The sequence below is a fragment of the Leptonychotes weddellii genome, chromosome 9 (genome assembly GCF_054177405.1).
Source record: "Leptonychotes weddellii isolate Sample4059 chromosome 9, ASM5417740v2, whole genome shotgun sequence".
Classification (NCBI taxonomy): Eukaryota; Metazoa; Chordata; class Mammalia; order Carnivora; family Phocidae; genus Leptonychotes; species Leptonychotes weddellii.
In genome coordinates this window covers 1,889,996-1,906,374 of record NC_138377.1, presented here as the reverse complement: position 1 = coordinate 1,906,374, position 16,379 = coordinate 1,889,996, and the positions used below count along the sequence as shown (strand labels likewise).

General features: G+C 41.7%; 1 protein-coding gene across 8 annotated transcripts in view; it reads left to right on the top strand.

Moving 5' to 3' along the window:
- Positions 1-16,379, top strand: part of TRAF3 (TNF receptor associated factor 3) — a 116,979-nt gene that overhangs the window by 59,735 nt on the left and 40,865 nt on the right. For 5 of the 8 annotated variants that reach the window (XM_081829872.1, XM_081829871.1, XM_081829865.1 and 2 more), the window contains one exon: positions 2,264-2,389. The exons of 1 other annotated variant lie outside the window; for it this stretch is intronic. The gene's annotated coding sequence lies outside the window, so the exon portion shown is untranslated. Of the gene's footprint in view, positions 1-492; positions 630-2,263; positions 2,390-16,379 lie in introns of all 8 variants that reach the window. 2 more of the 8 variants (XM_081829867.1, XM_081829866.1) reach the window with 1 other exon arrangement.

The window sequence follows — 16,379 nt, the reverse complement described above, 5'->3', positions numbered from 1 at the left end:
TCTCCCACTCCCCCTGCTTGTGTTCCCTCTCTCGCTGTGTCTCTCTCTGTCAAATAAATAAATAAAATCTTTAAAAAAAAAAAAAGGCAAAGATACCAAGGTTTTTTTAAAATAAGATTTAAAAAAAAATTCCAAGTGTATACTGTTTACAAGAGATTCATCTAAAAGGATTCAGAAATGTTGAAAGTAAAATGATGGCAAAAATAAACTATGCAAACACCAAGAGCAAGATTGTGTAATGTTAGACAAAACATATTTTAAGGCAAAAAGCAGGACTAGAGTGCCATTTCACATAACATGGTGGGCAACTCTAGGCCCTATAACAAAATAAATATATAAACGAGTTCATTTCTTGCTCACACAAAGTTCAGGATAGGTAGTCCTAGTTGGCAGGCTGCTTTCCACATGTTCGAGTTCTTTGGGAAAGAGAATCTCTTGTAGTCCCCGAGGAGGAAGAAAAGACTTCATTAATTTTGACTTGTATGTTCACAGGGGAAAACCAGCTCTGACCAGGGAATAGGATGCTCTCACTGGCCAGGCCTGACTGATACACGGCCGCCTGTGCCTGGGGGTTAGAGTCAGTGTCTCTGGAAGCTGGTGGACTGAGACTGGGGAGTTCATTAAATCTGGTGAGAAATCGTAGCACAGTAACCATTAGAAAATTGAACAGGTGCTTGCTGCAGAATTGCAGCAGGGGTGCCTGGGTGGCTGAGTTGGTTAAGCGTCTGACTCTTTTTTTTTTTTTTTTTAAGATTTTATTCATTTATTTGACAGAGAGAGACACAGCGCGAGAGGGAACACAAGCAGGGGGAGTGGGAGAGGGAGAAGCAGGCTTCCCACGGAGCAGGGAGCCCGATGCGGGGCTCGATCCCAGGACCCTGGGATCATGACCTGAGCCGAAGGCAGACGCTTAATGACTGAGCCACCCAGGCGCCCCAAGTGTCTGACTCTTGACCTCAGCTCGGGTGTTGATTCAGGGCCCTGAGTTCAGGCCCTGTTTTGGGCTCCACACGGGCTTGGAGCCTACTTTTAAAAAAATTGCATTGCAGCAATTGTCAGATGTAAAATTCTTACAGATGTAAGAAATGTAAAAAATTCTTTTTTTTTTTTTTTTTAAAGATAGAGACCAAGAGAGAGTGGGGCACAGAGGGAGAGGGAGAGCGAGAATCTTGAGCAGGCTCCATGCCCAGCACATAGCTCAAAGCAGAGCTCCATCTCAGGGTCATAACCCGAACCAAAATCAAGCATCAGATGCTTAATGAACTGAGCCACCTAGGCACCCCTATTCAAAATAATTGTAAAATTCTATGTAACAAAAAATTCTTAGGATACCACTGCACAGCCGTTCAGTTAGCAAGAATTAAAAAGCCTGACAAATCTTGTTGAAGAAGTTGAGCACCAGGAACTCTCTTACATGCTTCTGGTGGGAGTATAATTGTAACAACTGATCTGGGAAATAGTCTGGCTTTTATGTAGCAAGGGTGAATTGATACCCAGTAACCAGAAGTCCCATTTCTGGGTCTGCACGGGAGAAATACATGCTCATGTGCTTGAGGTAGCTGCACCAGGAAGATCTACTATCAGTAGTGTGTGTTTGCTCCAAAGCAGGAACTACCGAGGGGACAGGGGAATGGATAAGTAAATTATGGTATATTTACACAGTGAAATACTACACAGCAATGAAAATAAATGGCAGGTACAGCAGCAGAGGCGGAGTAAAAAAAAAAAAGCAAGATGAAAGAATACATACAATATAATTCTGTGTATATAAAATTCAAGTTTTGGCAAAAGGAAGCTATATCAGTGCTGCATGCCTAGATGGTACATCTAAAAAGTAAAGTGATAACCGTAAAGGCTAGGGTAGTTGCTGCTCACAGGGGGAGGAAGGGGTTTGGGGTCGGAAAGAGGCACCCAGAGTTTTTGGGGTTCCAGCAGTGTTATCTTCCTTCCTTGGCCTGGATGGTAGTTGGACTAGTGTTTGTGTACCGAACGTATGTGTTGTCTGTGCTTTTTATGTGTGCAATACTTAAGATAAAAGTTATTTTAAAATTAAAGTAGTCTGAACATATTCAGACTTTGTAATTTGTGTCCAACTAAAAAAATGTGGAAAATCCAAAGCACATGTTTCTGTAGAGTGGTTAAAATGTTTTCTTTAAACTTCTTTCTTGATCATTTTTTTTAATTTACATTTTTGGATTTCTGTTTTTAAAATCTGGAAAAATGTTCCCAGTGGAGTTGACCAAGTATTATTCTTACTCCCCAGGTAAGAGACTCCACTACATTCTTTGAAGAAGGATAAGATTGGCACTGCTTCGCTTCTTTCTTTACCGAAGTCTCTTCCTCCCGGACTGAGCTTTGCTGTATCTTCCTTACAGCATATGACACACGGGTATGTCACTGGAAAATTTTAATTTGTATAGATTTCTTTTTTTCAGCTGGAACTAGTTTGCTTTTCATAAAAACAAAGTGATTAAAACACATCTTGAACTTACTCATTTTTGGCTTTAGCAGTTTCAGTCTGTGACAGATGTATTTGAGTATCTTCCACACACATGGCACCATATTTTGGTGTGTGTCTAACTTATTTTTATTTCTCATTTTTTTAAATCAGCATTACACTTGGAGAATAGGTGACATTACACCTGATGGCCCAGTAATGATGAATGTGTTTGAAACCCAGGGCAGGGGAGGGGTTTCTGTCTCCTAGGCCTGCCCTCCAAAAGCCCAAGGCCCGCCCTTCCCAGCAGGACACCCACTGCCATGAAGTTGCCAGTGGCCCAGGCTGGAGGCCTGCTCAGCTCAGGATTGCATCTTTTGATACTTGGACTGTTTGCTCTGTAACCATGGTTCTCTAGGAGTTTGAAAGGAAACAAAATACCCTGTGTTTTAGTCTCTAATTTGTGATTTGAGTGGCACTTTATACTTGAAATTAAGAACTCTTTAATATGTTAGAACAGTAAAATAAATATAAAATGGGTTTGAAATATTTGCATCCAAAGTGAGATTTAATATATAGCTATTTTTGATAAATTGGTAAGTATCAAGAAAACTGCTATTTAAAAATCACTCATAATCACAGGACTACTCAGTTTTTCTCAGCTGTCTTGAGTTTTTTAGTTTGTGTGGAGCGGGGTTCAAACAGTGGCAGCTAGCGGATGCGGCCCTTCAGTCTGTTCCATCACTCGACAACCCCTCCCTGTCCCTTTTCCTCTGGCGTTTTCTTGGTTGCTTGTTTGTAGTCAGAGGTTTCCCTGTGTTGACTTTTGCCCTTTCCACTGAGCGCGTTCTTCTGCCCGCTGCATCTGCTGTGACGTGGTGGGTAGATCCAGCGGCTTGCCCGCGGCCCGGCACGGCCTTGGAGGGCAGGCCCTGCAGAGGCGGTGCTGTGTGCCCTAAGCAGGTCTTCCAGGCTCGGGGCCAGCCTGGCCTCAGTCACTGGAAGTCATGAAGTGATGGTGTTACACGCTTTGTCATCTACTTTGCCTTGAGTAACTGAAATACTTTGACAGATAGAAACTTCCCCTCCTTAAGTATTTGGTTGCCCTAAAGGGCAGTTCAAATAGAAAAGGGAGGATCAATGCTGGTTCTCTTTATCAGATCTCAAAACAGTGAGATGGTTCTCCGGCCACTCCCAAAGTGACCAGTGACTGTTTTAAGTAGTGTGACAAACTCATGAAATTAGTTCTCTGTGGTATGTTTAAATCCCTCGCAATTAGGATTCTTATAGATGCTAACATTGAGCCACTATGGCCAGCAGAGCCTCGTTGAGTGGGCTCCTTTGTCCTTTGATGGGCCCCACACTCTTCCTTCCCTTGCTTTCTGTGCTGGTAACATGTTTCAGATTCCTTCTAAACTTCTTTGCCCCAGACCTGGCATTGCCTCTTTCTTTGAGCAGCTCTGGTTCCCTTTTGTAGAAAATCTTGAGACCACACTCTGGGCACTGGGGAGACTCACTGCTACCGGGCTGTTAATTGTTTCCAGGCCTTTTGGACAGACAGCCTAGCAAATACGCTTTTTAAGTGAAAATATCATGAGTTCATACTGTTGTTTGTTTCAAATTTAGTATTATTTGGTTTTTACTTCTTTGTGTTTATATTGATATATCTTTTCTCTAATGCTGAAAACCTTGGTTTCTAACAACATTAGCATCATTACTTGTTTTATCCTGTAAAATCTATGTGATACATTAGAATAACAATACCAATATATTACCAACAGTATGATTCCTGAAAACAGTTTAGGGTTTCCTGCAGGTTTTTTTGTCTTTAGAGTATACATCCCTAGGGATATTTTGCCAAATTAAGCTTTAAAGTCACTGAGCCAGCCCCTTAGCGTGCCAGCAAGTTGTTTACACAGTCATATCCATTTTTTTATTTGAATTTGAAGGAATAGCTTCTTTTAAAATTTTGTTGTAAGTTTATAAAACATTTTCATTTTTCCAAATCAAAATAAAATATTTTCAGAAATCAGGCTTTTGTTCCTAATCTTTATACCCTGTTTCTTCCTTCCTCCATAGGTAACAGATCTATTTTTAATGTATGTATGTGCACACAGCCCTCTTTCTTAGAAATTGGTAGCATACAATACAGCTTTTCTCCATCTTGTTTTTGTTTTTTAAACTTAAACAGCATGTTGTGAGGCCCACACTGTAGTATACACGGATCCTCCTCATTCTTTTTTGTGTAGCTGTGTAGTATTCCATCATGCTGGATGTATTACAGAAAAAAGCTTATTTTTCAAAATATGTTGGCTTTAGTCCGTATGTGTTTCTCCTGTGTGTGAATGTCATCAGTTTTGCTCTTTAATCAGTTGCTGATTTCTTAGTAATTTGGGGACCTTATAAGCACATTGCTTGTCTGTGCCTGGTTTTCCTTATGTATAAAATGTAAGGTTTGGACTAGAAGCTCAAGATGGGTTATTTTAGCTGAAAGATTGCAGATAAGTAAACTGAATCTGAGAGCATCTCCCTAGCAACAGAATGTACACCGTGGGGTGCCTGGCTGGCTCAGTTGGTGGAGCATGCGACACTTGATCTCAAGCCCCATAGTGCGTGTGGAGATAACTTAAAAAAATAAAATAAAATCTTCAAAAAAAATGTACACCCTATATCCACAGAGGTGGTGGTGACAGGGAGTTAGATCAGGTGTGCTGAAACCAACAGGTCTTGGTCAGTAAATGGTTGTCAGAATCAGGGAGGCTAGGACGGTTCTGCTGGGGCGGCTGGCTCAGTGCTGGTGGTGCTTCCTGAGGTGGGAGCAGGTTGTTGTGGCGGAGGCAGAGATGTGTCAGCTAGGGATGGGAAGCACCGAGAACGGCAAATTGCATGTTGGCTGCATTAAATACGAGGGACCTGTGTAGCAGGACAGACTGAGTGAGGTGGTCTGGGAGCTCGGGAAGGGTGGTGCTGCGGTGCTCAGAGGAGAAGCTCATGGGTACAGGTCTGCCGGACGAGGTCTTGGGAGGGGGTGCGATTGGCCAGCATGAATGTGCGGAGGAGAGAAGAGTGTCTGCACCAGCACCCGAACAGCGCCTGCCTTTAGACCACAGTCAGAAAGGGGGTAGTCTGCTGGAGAGATTTGGGGAGGGGGGCATTGAAATAAGAGCCAGTGTTTTGTGAAATCTCATGCTTTATTCTAAAAGTCAATTTAAATATTGTAATCCAGTCCTTCATGTGGCCACGCGATATGTTTTTCACTCATATTTTCAAGTAAAGTTGATGCTCCAGGGAAATGAACCTTATCACACGTGTGCAGCTGCTTCTGCCTCCTGTCCAGGCTCAGCCTCAGGGCCGCGTCCACCTGGATATGAATGAGTCTTTGTGGCTTGACGAATGCCCTGGGCCTCAGCCTGTCTCCCTCCCAGACGGTAGGACTCTGGCCCTGGGCCAGGAGAGGCGCAGCTTCTTTGCACAGTCAGGGTTGAAGGAGTGCTTTACAAAAAATCCCTAAATCAAGGAATATTGGCAGTGCTGGGCCTCACATAGCTGTTGTTTTTCTAAAGGATTTAAGACCAAGTTTTATACTGGGGTTTAATCTGGTTCTTCTCCAGCTGTGAGCCTGTGGCCAGCCGTCTGTCCTGTCCTCATCGCCCCTCCCCCCCCAGTCTCTTTCTCTCTCTCAAGTGGGGCTTTTCATACATGATTATGATCTGCCTGTTTGTTTGGAGAAGAATGGGTCTCCTCTCTTCTTTACTTTGTCAGTGCGTCATCCACAGACCCTCTCTCCTAGCCCAGCATTTGGCATCAGGTATCGTGAAAAGAGCCTGTGCTGAAATGTTTGCATAAACACGTATTGCCAGAAAACTTTTTTTTTTATCAACAGAGCACACCTGTCTGTTTATGGTTTTCTCTCATCTTTTATTGGCATTACTTAAATGATATTTTTAATTCCCCTGCTGGGCTTGATGTCGAGCTCATTTTCCTACATCCATGTTATGTTTAGTACTTTCTTGCTGGCAGGAGCCATTTTCTTTGTTTATCTGATGCTTCCCTTTTTTGGTTTTCCCCGGGCTTTCCAGTTCTTGGAACACCCTTTTGTCAGCAGATGTGCTTTGGTTTCCAATTTCCAATCTCCAAGTAAGATGTAGCTCAACTTAAATCACAAGTAGGGAAGATAAATCGTTAGAGTAATGAAGGTGCAGAGGAATCCAGTCCAGCTCTTTGCTGTATCCCTAAGTACGGATATGCCTCAGCTGAGAGAGGGGGGCTTCCTACGGAGCTGACTAGAAACCAAAATTTTGTGAATTTTCTCAAATAGAAGTTTTTGCATTTGGGTAAAAATATGGCCTCAGAATGTAATAAATTCATGCCTAAACATGTAGCAAAAGTAAATAATGTAATAATAGAGTAGTAATTCTACTCAGAGGACATGGCAGAGTGGGAGTTCTAGAACTATGAAGGTCAGGCCCTGGGCAGGCCCTGGTCCTTGGGGCAGCCCCGGCCACCACCTCCAAGGCTGCTGCTTCCCGGTGGTTTCTGCTCTTGGCTTCTCTTTTCCCCAGAGTGCACAGACCCCCGGAGTCATTTCTCAGTCACATCCCTTCCCTACCTTATAGTTTCCACTGTGCTCTCTTTGCTTCGTGTATCTATTGTTTCTGTTCAGCAGAACATTTCTCTTTTTTTTTTAAGATTTTATTTATTCATTTGAGACACAGAGAGAGAGAGGGAGAGAGCATGAGCAGGGGGAGAGGCAGAGGAAGAGGGAGAAGCAGGTTCCCCACTGAAACAGGAGCCTGACGCGGGGCTCGATGCCAGGACCCCGGGATCCTGACCTGAGCCGAAGGCAGACGCTTAACCATCTGAGCCCCCCACGTGCCCCAGGAGAACATTTTTCTTGATGTGTGTGGAAGCAGACATCTTCTTCCCACACTTGATGCTGAAAAGGTGAGGTGTTGGCAGAAGCTTCAGGTTCTCATCACTTGCATGGCCCAGCGCTCTGACCGGAGGCACGTGTGTCCACTCTGGGTGTGGTAACCCCCAGGCTGCTTGCCCAGACTGGCCTGTCAAATATTAATCCACTTGTGCCCAAGAGTCGCCCTTCCTCTACCACCTCTTTAATATATCGGATTGAGTGTGCATTAGTTTTCTTCAACACAGTTATTGTAAATATTATAGGATTTAATTAACCTATAATTGTCGCATCTAAACTTTAGAAATTAAGGCAGAATTTAACTGTTTTTATACCCATGTATAAGCAAGTGAAATAAAATATGTATATTTAAATCAAGAAACCTAGTCAGAGGTTTTCACGATCACATATTTTGGAAAGTTCCAAAGATGTGACTTTTCTAACGTTGCTACTTCTCGTGCTTAGCCTACATGTGGAGCACACGATGGGATTCTTGGCCTCTCTATAGCTTGGTGTGGATGTCCAGATGCAGTTGCAGGTTAGAAATTGCCATCACAGATGGAAAAGTTTAGCATTTTCAGTAAATATGTTTGCAGGAACTTTCTTTTTACAGTGGTTTTTAGTTTGGGGGCCTTTGAACACGCTATCAGCTTTTGAACTATACTTACACTAGATAGTGTTGTTCCGATCTGGCCAGCTCCAGTGGATACCCATTTACCATGTGCATGGGCACTCAGCAGGGTATGTGTTGATGTTGGCACTCGTCCCTTGGCCACTTATTTTTCTCTATTTGATTTATTTTTATTTTTTTTAAAAGATTTTATTTATTTATTTGACAGAGAGAGACACAGCGAGAGAGGGAACACAAGCAGGGGGAGTGGGAGAGGGAGAAGCAGGCTTCCCATGGAGCAGGGAGCCCGATGCGGGGCTCCATCCCAGGACCCCGGGATCATGACCTGAGCCAAAGGCAGATGCTTAATGACTGAGCCACCCAGGCGCCCCTCTCTATTTGATTTAAAACATTATTACCTCGAGTTTTTCAGTGCCTTCTAATATCTTTTCCCCTCTCAACTTTTAAGATTTATTTTATTTTAAAGAGAGAAAGAGAGGGCACACAAGCAGGGGGAGGGGCAGAGGGAGAGAGAGAATCTCAAGCAGACTCCGCGCCAAGTGCAGAGTCAAACACGGCCCTCGATCCCAGGACCCTGAGATCATGACCTGAGCCAAAATCAAGAGTCAGATGCTTAACTGACTGAGCCACACAGCACTCCTCAACTTTTAATTTTTTTATTAAAATACAATAATATGAAATTCTTTGGATCTAAATATGGACAGAATTTTATTACATCAGGTTCAAATGTGCTAGCCATTTTTTTATGTTGTTACTGCCATTATTATTTTTCTCCTTGGGGTTGTTGAAGAGTGGTTTTTATATTATACTACGTTACAAATTTTTTTTTTTACGTTACATTTTTTAATAAGAAAAAATTTATGATTTAAAGTATAGTTCAGGGGCGCCTGGGTGGCTCAGTCGTTAAGCATCTGCTTTTGGCTCAGGTCATGATCCCGGGGTCCTGGGATCGAGCCCCACATCAGGCTCCCTGCTTGGCAGGAAGCCTGCTTCTCCCTCTCCCACTCCCGTTGCTTATGTTCCCTCTCTCGCTGTGTCTCTCTCTGTCAAAGAAATCAATAAAATCTTCAAAAATAATAAATATAGTTCAATGGTTTTGAGTATATTCACAATATTTTAAAATATCAGCACTAATTCCAGAATATTTTCATTCATCCCAAAAAGAAACTCTGTAACCATTAAAAGTTACTGTCCATTATTTTCCCTTTGCCCCAGCCACTGGTAACCACTAATCTCCTTTCTGACTCTGGATTTGCCTATTCTGAATATTTCATATAAACGAGATCATATAGTATGTGGCCTTTTGTTTCTGACTTCTCTTATTTAGCACAGTGTTTTTAGGGTTCATTCACATTGTAGCACGTCTCAGTATTTCATTCCTTTTTATGGTGAAATAATAGTATATTGTGTGGATGGACCACATTTTGTTTATCTGGTCATCTCTTTCTGGGGCCCCTTGGGCTATTCTTTTTGTTTATTATGAATGTTGCTGCTTTGAGCATATGTGTACAAGTCTTTGTGTAAACATGTGTTTTCGATTCTCTTGGGTATATACATAGGAGTAGAATTTCTGGGTCAAATGGTAACTGTTTAACTTTTTGAGGAACTGACAAACTTTGCCACAGTGCAGGCACCATTTTGCATTCCCTCCAGCAGGTGTATGAAGGTTCCAGTTTCTTTTATGTCCTCACCAACACTTGGAATTTTCCATTTTCTTTTTTTTTTTTTTAATTTATTCATTTGAGACACAGAGATACAGAGAGAGAGAGAGAGAGAGAGAGAGCATGAACAGGGAGAGAGGGAGAGGGAGAAGCAGGCTCCCCGCTGAGCCGGGAGCCCAATGCGGGACTCGACCCCAGGACCCTGGGATCATGACCTGAGCCGAAGGCAGACACTTAACCATCTGAGCCACCCAGGTGCCCCGAAATTTTCCATTTTCTTTTATTATAGCCATCCTAGTGGCCAGTTTCTTTTATGTCCTCACCAACACTTGGAATTTTCCATTTTCTTCTATTATAGCCATCCTAGTGGCTGTGAAGTAATATCTCATGATGGTCAGCTTTTTTTAAACATTAATTTTTTTAATTGACATAAAATTCACACAACATAAACTTAGCCATTTTAAAGTAAACCATTCATGCCATTTAGTACATTCACAGTGTTGTATAACCACAACCTATGTGTGGTTCCAAAACATTTTCATTACCCCAAAAGGAAACACCATACCCATTAAGCAGTTAGTCCTCATTGCTCTTCCCCTCAACCCCTGGCAATGACCAGTCTGCTATGTGTCTCTAGGGATTCACCTATTCTGTGTATTCTTAGAAATGGATCACGTGGGCGCCTGGGTGGCTCAGTTGGTTGGGCGACTGCCTTCGGCTCAGGTCATGATCCTGGAGTCCCAGGATCGAGTCCCGCATCGGGCTCCCTGCTCGGCAGGGAGTCTGCTTCTCCCTCTGACCCTCCCCCCTCTCATGTGCTCTCTCTCTCATTCTTTCTCTCAAATAAATAAATAAAATCTTTAAAAAAAAGAAATGGATCACGCTGTATGTGATCTTTTGTTTCTGGTATCTTCCGTTGAACATAACGTTTTCCAGGTTCATCCATGTTACAGCCTGCACTATTGCTTCATTTCGTTTTATGGCTGAATAATAATCTATTGGAGATCCCACCTTTTGTTTATCCATTCATCTGTTGATGGACATTTTGGTTGTTTGCGCCTTCTGGGTATTGTGAAGAGTGCTGCTGTGAGCATGTGTGTACATATGTCTGAGTACCTGTTTTCAGTTCTTTTGGGTATATACCTAAGAGCGGAATCACTGGGTCATATGGGAATTCTATGTTTAACTGTTTGAGGAACCACCAGGTTGTTTTCCACAGCAGCTGAACCATCTTATGTTTCCACTAGCAGTGTATGAAGGTTCCAATTTCTCCCATCCTCATCAGTGCTAGTTATTTTACCTTTTTAGAAGAATTACAGCCATCCTGGTTGGTATGAAGTGGTAACTCATCATGGTTCTTACTTGTATTTCCCTAGTGACCAATGATGTTGAACATCTTTTCGTGTGCTTGTGGGCATTTCTGTATCTTCCTTGGAGAAATGTTTATTCATATATTTTGCCCATTTTTAAATTGGGTTGTTTTGTCTTTTTGTTGTTGAGTTGTAAGGGCTCTTTATGTATTTAGGATAGTAGACCCTTATCAGATATGTGGTTAGCAGGTATGTTCTCCCATTTTGTGTCTTTTCACATTCTTTTTTTTTTTTTTAAGATTTTATTCATTTATTTGAGAGAGAGCACCTGTCATGAATGGGGGGGTTGCAGAGGGGGAAGCAGACTCCCTGCTGAGCAGGGAGCCTGATGCCTGCTTGATCCCAGGACCCAGAGACCATGACCTGAGCCAAAGGCAGCCGCTTAACCTCTTGAGCCACCCAGGCGCCCCGTCTTTTCATATTCTTGGTAACACCCTTCTATGTACAGAGGTTTTCAAATTGGGTGAAGTCCAGTTTATCTATTTTTTGTTTTGTTGCTTGTGCTTTTGGTGTCATATCTAAGAATTCTTTGCCAAATGCAGGGTTATGAATATTTGCCCCAGTGTTTTCTTCTAGAGTTTTTTGTGTTACCTCTTACATTTTAGTTGGTAATCTCATTTGATCCTAGTTTGTATATATAGAGTGATGTAAGGGTCCAGGTTCATCCTTCATCCTGTGGTTACCCAGTTGTCCCAGAGACTGTTTTTTTTTTTTTTTTTCCACCACTAAATGGTTTTGGTATCCTTATCGAAAATCATTTAGCCATAGCTATATGGGTTTATTTCTGGACTCTCAGTTGTATTTCATTGGTCTGTATGTCTGTCCTTATGCCGGTATATTACACTGTTACGATTACTGTAGTTTTGTAGTAGGTTTTGAAGTAGTAAGTTTGAGAAGTGTGAGTCTTCCAACTTCATTTTTGTTTTTCTTTTTTTTTTTTTTTAAAGATTTTATTTATTTATTAGAGAGAGAGAGAGCACATGAGGGGGGGAGGGTCAGAGGGAGAAGCAGACTCCCTGCCAAGCAGGGAGCCCGATGCGGGACTCGATCCCGGGACTCCAGGACCATGACCTGAGCCGAAGGCAGTCGCTTAACCAACTGAGCCACCCAGGCGCCCCATTTTTGTTTTTCAATGTTGTCTTGGCTCTTTGCAGTCCCTTGCAATTCCATATGAATTTGAGGCTCAGATTTTTCGTTTCTGTCGAAGAAAGGCCATTAGAGCTTTGATAGGGATTGCATTGCATCTGTAGATCACTTTGGGTAGAGTATTAGGGTTCTCCAGAGAAACAGAACCCATGTGTGCGTGCACACGTGTGCATGCTTGTTTAGAAAGATATATTTATTATAAGGAGTTGGCTCTCACTGTTAAGGAGGCAAGCAAGTCCCAAGATCTGCAGGGTAAGTTGGCAAGCTGGAGAACCAGGAGAGCCAATGGCCTAGTTCCAGCCTGAATCTGAAGACCTGAAGCAATAAGAGCCAATGGTGTAGTTCCTGTCTAAAGGCCAGCAGGCTCAAAATCCAGAAGAGCTGATATTTCAGTTCAAATCCAAAGGTAAGAAAAAAGCCGATGTCTAAAGTTTGAAGGCAGATAGAAAGAATCCTCCTTACTTGGAGGTGAGTCAGCCTTTTTGTTCTATTCAGGCCTTTGATTGGATGATGCCCATCCATATTGGGGAGGACAGTGTGCTTTACTCAGTTTACCAATTTTAATGTTAATCTCATCCAGCACTCTTACAGAAACACCTAGAAATAGTGTTTGACCAAATATCTAGGCACCCTATGGTCCATTCACGTTAACACATAAATTAACCAACAAGTAGTATTACCGTTATAACAATATTTACTCTGCTAATCTATGTACATAGACTTGTTTTGGAGCTAACAAATGTCTTGCTGCTTAATTGTGTCTTCTTTAATCTCAGCAGTTGTTTTGTAGTTTTCAGTGAACAAATCTTTTACCTCCTTGGTTAAATTTATTCCTAGGTATTTTATTCTTTAGAATGCTATTGTAAATGGAATTGCTTTTTTAATATACTTTTTAGATTGTTTATTACTGTTGTATAGAAACACAACTGATGTTCCTGTCTTAATCCTGTACCCCACAACTTTGATGAATTTCTTTATTAGCTCTAGTTGTTTTTCTTGTGAATTCTTCGGGATTTTCCATATGTAGGACCATGTCATCTGTAAATAGAAATAATTTTACTTCCTTCTTTCTTATTTGGATGCTTTTTACTTTTTCCTTGCTCTGGCTAGAGCTTCCAGTGTAATGTTGAATAGCAGTGGTGAAGGCATACATCCTTCCCTTTCTAGCTGATCTTAGGGTGAGAGCTCTCAGTCTTTTGCCATGAAGTGTGAGTTTTTCATAGATATCCTTTATCTTGTTGAGCTAGTTCCCTTTTAGTCCTAGTTCTCTGAGGGTCTTTATAATGAAAGGGTGTTAGATTTTGTCAGCTATTTTTTTTCTACATCAATTGAGATTATTGTGTGGTTTTTTTCCTCCCTTGTTCTAGTAATGTGGTACATTACATTGATTGGTTTTCTTACACTGAACCACTCTTGCCTTCCTGGGATAAATCCCACTAGGTCACGGTATATAATACCTTTAATATGCTGTTGGATTCAGTTTTCTATTTTTTTTTGTTGAGAGTCTCCTTCATTTTTGAAGAATAGTTTTTGCTAGATACAGGATTCTTAATTTTTTTCATTCAGTCCTTTGAACATGTCACGCCATTGTCTTCTGTCCTCCATGACTTCTGATGAGATGTCAGCTGTTACTCTTTTTTTTTTTTTTTAAGATTTTATTTATTTATTTGACAGAGAGAGAGACAGCGAGAGAGGGAACACAAGCAGAGGGAGTGGGAGAGGGAGAAGCAGGCTTCCCGCCAAGCAGGGAGCCTTACGTGGGCCTCAATCCCAGGACCTTGGGATCATGACCTGAGCTGAAGGCAGACGCTTAACAACTGAGCCACCCAGGTGCCCAGCTCTTACTCTTATTAAGGAAATCCTTGTATGTATGGAATAGCTTCTCTCTCGCTGCTTTCAGAATTTTCTCTTTGTTTTTCCACAGTTTGATTATAATGTATATTAGTGTGGATTTCTTTGAGTTTAGCCTATATGGTGTTGAGCTTCTTGGATGTGCAGATTAATATTTTTCATCAACTATGGGAAGTATTTGTCCACTATTTCTTCAGATATTCTTTCCAACCCTTTCTCTCCCTCCTGTCCTTTCTGGAACTCCCCTAATGTATATGTTGGTGTGATGATGATGCCCCACAGGTCTTTGAGGCTCTGTTCATTTTTCTTTGTTGTATTTTCCCTTCTGTAACTTACACTGGATAAACTCAGTTGACTCATCTTTAGGTTCTCCAATTCTTTCTTCTGCCTGCTAAGTTCTGCTGTTTAGCCCCTATTGTGAGTATTTCATTTCAGTTATTGTGCTTTCCAACTCCAGAGTTTCTATTTTGTGCCTTTAAAAAATTTCTCTTTATTGATATTCTGTTTTGTGAGCCTTTGTTCTGATGGTTCCTTTTAGTCTTTGGACATGGCTTCCTTTATCTTTTTGAATACATGTAAAATAGCTGATTTAAAGTGTTTATAAGTCCAGTGTCTGGGTTCCCTCCTGGACAGTTTCTATTTTTTGCTTTTTCCCCTGTGTATGGGCCATACTTCCATGTTTCTTTGCGTGCTTTGTAGTTTTTTTTTTTAATTGGACATTTTTAATATTATAATGTGGCAAATCTGGAAATGAGATTCTCCCTTCTCCCCAGGATTTGTTGTTATAATTGTTGTTTGTGTAATGAATTCTTGAGCTAAGTTTGTAAAGTTTATATTCTTTATCTTGTGGTCACTGAAGTCCCTGTTCGATTAGCGTAGTAGTAAGCTAGTGATTGGACACAGATTTCCTTAAGTGCCTACAACCAAAATGATCTCCCAGTCTTTTCAGATGGAGTCTTTATGAGTGTTGGAGTATGCTTTCAACACTCAGCTGGGCAGTCAACAACTCTTACTTACCATTCACTTTCTCTGTGCAGAACCTGAAGGTCAGCCAGAGGCTTAAGGTCTTCTCAGGTCTTTCCTAAGCATGCACACAGCCCTGGGCATTTGTGTGGCCTTCTAGATTCCCAGAAACACATTGGAGCTGTCAGAGCCCTTTTCCCCCAGCTTTTCTTCTCAACATTTTGGTTAATCTATTATTTCCCTCAGTTGTTACTGATTGCTCCAGGCAATGGTGACTAATAGATTTGCCCCTAAATGTTTTCAGTAACCACCCCGCCTACCACCATCACCAGAAGCCACCTCAGCATTGGGAGAATTCTGAGTCTATTAAGGTAAAGCTAAGTGCTTTGAGTTGGTCAAAACAAACCACCGAAATTCTTTGCAAATGAGGTCTGTTCTTCTCCACTACCCCTCCACCTCCTGCCAAATACCTGTCCCAGGATCACAGACTGTTATCCTCCAGGCCACTATCCTGGCACACGGGTTCAGGATTGGGTAAAATGCCACTGAGCTCACTGTTCTTACCAAGATTCAGCTGGTTTCTCATGATTAAGTGTGCCTCTGATTGCTGCAAGCTTTTAGTTAGTTTCCAAGGTCCCAAAGAAGTTGTATCTATCTGATGGATTTTGCCAGGATTTTTTTCCTGCTTTTATTGAAGGATAAACTTCTGGAGTTTCTTACTCAGCCATTTTCACTGATACCACTCATTAGTCTGTTGTGACTAATTGTGACTAACTTTGAGTTTGCCTAATTTAAGTAACCGCACCTGATTTCAGAAAGGATTTAAGATGGCTTAGGGAGGTGAACAAGATAAAAGATAAATTATTTTTCGTATTTGTTTTGTGCCTGTTGGTTAGAGGGCATTCTGGTCAAAACTGTGCCCTCCCATGTTGCTACTGAAAACTTGGTCCTGCAGATTGAAGTTTTGCTTCCTTTGGTGATCTTGAGGTTTCTGTCTTCCCTCTTACATAGATTGAAGGGAGCCTGAAGCAGATTCACCTCCGTGGTTTCCCCATCTGCGTGACTTTGTAGATGGTCTCAAGGTGATCACCACATTACTGTCCAACTTTAGGAAAGCTCATGATTGTCAGCCTCCGAGTTGATTATGAAAAATTTGCCTCCAGTGGTGGTTTTTCCAAATCCAAACTTCCTTTTCCTTGGGACAGAATAGGTGGGTATTTGTCTTATTTTAAGACTTAAAGACATCGTTCCTATTATCCTAGTTGTTTTAGGAAGTGATTAGATGATTCTTGCACTTTAAATCAGAACTGACTTTTCATAGTGACAGTTGATGGCTGGTAGAATCTGGGATGATCAGTACACCTGAGAGTATTCATCTATCCACCTGTCCTGGCACCTGCTGAGGTGTCTA